Source organism: Aethalodelphis obliquidens, unplaced genomic scaffold (assembly GCF_003676395.1).
Source record: "Aethalodelphis obliquidens isolate GAN/ISIS:26980383/991018 unplaced genomic scaffold, ASM367639v1 scaffold3, whole genome shotgun sequence".
NCBI lineage: Eukaryota > Metazoa > Chordata > Mammalia > Artiodactyla > Delphinidae > Aethalodelphis > Aethalodelphis obliquidens.
Window position 1 is genome coordinate 11,390,388 of NW_020837947.1, and position 3,974 is coordinate 11,394,361.

Below are 3,974 nucleotides of genomic sequence, written 5' to 3' on the forward strand. Positions count from 1 at the left end.
CCCCCCCCCCGCCCCCCGCCTGAGTGAGCCAGAGCCCCGGAATCAGCGGCTCCTTTAACCCCATCCTGTCTGAGCGAAGAACAGACGCCCTCCGGCGACCTACACGCAGAGGCGGGGCCCAATCCAAAGCTGAGCCCTGGGAGCTGTGAGAACAAAGAAGAGAAAGGGAAATCTCTTCCAGCAGCCTCAGAAGCAGCGAATTAAAGCTCCACAATCAACTTGATGTACCTGCATCTGTGGAATACATGAATAGACAACGAATCATCCCAAATTGAGGAGGTGGACTTTGACAGCAAGATTTATGATTTTTTCCCCTTTTCCTCTTTTTGTGAGTATGTGTATGCTTCTGTGTGAGATTTTGTCTGTATAGCTTTGCTTCCATCATTTATCCTAGGGTTCTATCCGTCCGTTTTTTTTGTTTGTTTTGTTTTCTTAATAATTATTTTTTTATTTTAATAATTTTATTATATTTTATCTTTATTTTATTTCACTTTATCTTCGTTCTTTCTCTTTTTTTCCTTCCTTCCTTCCTTCCTTCCTTCCTTCCTTCCTTCCTGCCTCCCTCCCTCCTTTCTTTCTTTCTTTCTTTCTTTCTACTTCTACTAATTCTTTTTTTCTCCCTTTTATTCTGAGCCGTGTGGATGAAAGGCTCTTGGTGCTGCAGCCAGGAGTCAGTGCTGTGCCTCTGAGGTGGGAGAGCCAACTTCAGGACACTAGTCCACAAGAGACCTCCCAGCTCCACATAATATCAAATGGCAAAAATCTCCCAGAGATTTCCATCTCAACACCAGCCCCCAGCTTCACTCAACGACCAGCAAGCTACAGTGCTGGACATCCTATGCCACACAACTAGCAAGACAGGAACACAACCCCACCCATTAGCAGAGAGGCTGCCTAAAATCATAATAAGTCCACAGACACCCCAAAACACACCACCAGAAGTGGACCTGCCCACCAGAAAGACAAGATCCAGCCTCATCCACCAGAACATAGGCACTAGTCCCCTCCACCAGGAAGCCTACACAACCAACTGAACCAACCTTAGCCACTGGGGACAGACACCAAACACAACGGGAACTACGAACCTGCAGCCTGCAGAAAGGAGACCCCAAACACAGTAAGATAAGCAAAATGAGAAGACAGAAAAACACACAGCAGATGAAGGAGCAAGATAAAAACCCACCAGACCTAACAAATGAAGAGGAAATAGGCAGTCTACCTGAAAAAGAATTCAGAATAATGAGAGTAAAGATGATCCAAAATCTTGGAAATAGAATAGACAAAATGCAAGAAACATTTAACAAGGACCTAGAAGAACTAAAGATGAAACAAACAACGATAAACAACACAATAAATGAAATTAAAAATACTCTAGATGGGATCAATAGCAGAATAACTGAGGCAGAAGAACGGATAAGTGACCTGGAAGATAAAATAGTGGAAATAACTACTGCAGAGCAGAATAAAGAGAAAAGAATGAAAAGAACTGAGGACAGTCTCAGAGACCTCTGGGACAACATTGAACGCACCAACATTCGAATTATAGGGGTTCCAGAAGAAGAGAAAAAGAAAGGGACTGAGAAAATATTTGAAGAGATTATAGTTGAAAACTTCCCTAATATGGGGAAGGAAATAGTTAATCAAGTCCAGGAAGCACAGAGAGTCCCATACAGGATAGATCCAAGGAGAAATATACCAAGACACATATTAATCAAACTCTCAAAAGTTAAATACAAAGAAAACATATTAAAAGCAGCAAGGGAAAAACAACAAATAACACACAAGGGAATCCCCATAAGGTTCACAGCTGATCTTTCAGCAGAAACTCTGCAAGCCAGAAGGGAGTGGCAGGACATATTTAAAGTGATGAAGGAGAAAAACCTGCAACCAAGATTACTCTACCCAGCAAGGATCTCATTCAGATTTGATGGAGAAATTAAAACTTTACAGACAAGCAAAAGCTGAGAGAGTTCAGCACCACCAGAACAGCTTTACAACAACTTGTAAAGGAACTTCTCTAGGCAAGAAACACAAGAGAAGGAAAAGACCTACAATAACAAACCCAAAACAATTAAGAAAATGGGAATAGGAACATACATATTGATAATTACCTTAAATGTAAATGGATTAATGCTCACACCAAAAGACACAGATTGGCTGAATGCATACAAAAACAAGACCCATATATTTTCTGTCTACAAGAGACCCACTTCAGACCTAGAGACACATACAGACTGAAAGGGGATTGAAAAAGATATTTCATGCAAATGGAAATCAAAAGAAAGCTGGAGTAGCAATTCTCATATCAGACAAAATAGACTTTAAAATAAAGACTATTAGAAAAGACAAAGAAGGACACTACATAATGATCAAGGGATCGATCCAAGAAGAAGATATAACAATTGTAAATATTTATGCAACCAATATAGGAGCACCTCAATACATAAGGCAAATACTAACAGCCATAAAAGGGGAAATCAACAGTAACACATTCATAGTAGGGGACTTTAACACCCCACTTTCACCAATGGACAGATCATCCAAAATGAAAATAAATAAGGAAACACAAGCTTTAAATGATACATTAAACAAGATGGACTTAATTGATATTTATAGGACATTCCATCCCAAAGCAACAGAATACACATTTTTCTCAAGTGCTCATGGAACATTCTCCAGGATAGATCACATCTTGGGTAACAAGTCAAGCCTCAATAAATTTAAGAAAATTGAAATTGTATCAAGTATCTTTTCCGACCACAATGCTATGAGACTAGATATCAATTACAGGAAAAGATCTGTAAAAAATACAAACACGTGGAGGCTAAACAATACACTACTTAATAACGAATTGATCACTGAAAAAAATCAAAGAAGAAATAAAAGAATACCTAGAAACAAATGACAATGGAGACACGACGACCCAAAATCTATGGGATGCAGCAAAAGCAGTTCTAAGAGGGAAGTTTATAGCAATACAATCCTACCTTAAGAAACAGGAACATCTCGAATAAACAACCTAATCTTGCACCTAAAGCAATTAGAGAAAGAAGAACAAAAAAACCTCAAAGTTAGCAGAAGGAAAGAAATCATAAAAATCAGATCAGAAATAAATGAAAAAGAAATGAAGGAAACAATAGCAAAGATCAATAAAACTAAAACCTGGTTCTTTGAGAAGATAAACAAAATAGATAAACCATTAGCCAGATTCATCAAGAAAAAAAGGGAGAAGACTCAAATCAATAGAATTAGAAATGAAAAAGTAGAAGTAACAACTGACACTGCAGAAATACAAAAGATCATGAGAGATTACTATAAGCAACTCTATGCCAATAAAATGGACAACCTGGAAGAAATGGACAAATTCTTAGAAATGCACAACCTACCAAGACTGAATCAGGAAGAAATAGAAAATATGAACAGACCAATCACAAGCACTGAAAGTGAAACTGTGATTAAAAATCTTCCAACAAACAAAAGCCCAGGGCCAGATGGCTTCACAGGTGAATTCTATGAAACATTTAGAAAAGAGCTAACACCTACCCTTCTCAAACTCTTCCAAAATATAGCAGAGGGAGGAACACTCCCAAACTCATTCTACGAGGCCATCACCTTGATACCAAAACCAGACAAGGATGTCACAAAGAAAGAAAACTACAGGCCAATATAACTGATGAACATAGATGCAAAAATCCTCAATAAAATACTAGCAAACAGAAACCAACAGCACATTAAAAGGATCATACATCATGATCAAGGGGGGTTTATTCCAGGAATGCAAGGTTTCTTCAGTATACGCAAAGCAATCAACGTGATAAACCATATTAACAAGTTGAAGGAGAAAAACCATATGATCATCTCAATGGATGCAGAAAAAGCTTTTGACAAAATTCAACACCAATTTCTGATAAAAACTCTGCAGAAAGTAGGCATAGAGGGAACTTTCCTCAACATAATAAAGGCCATATGTGACA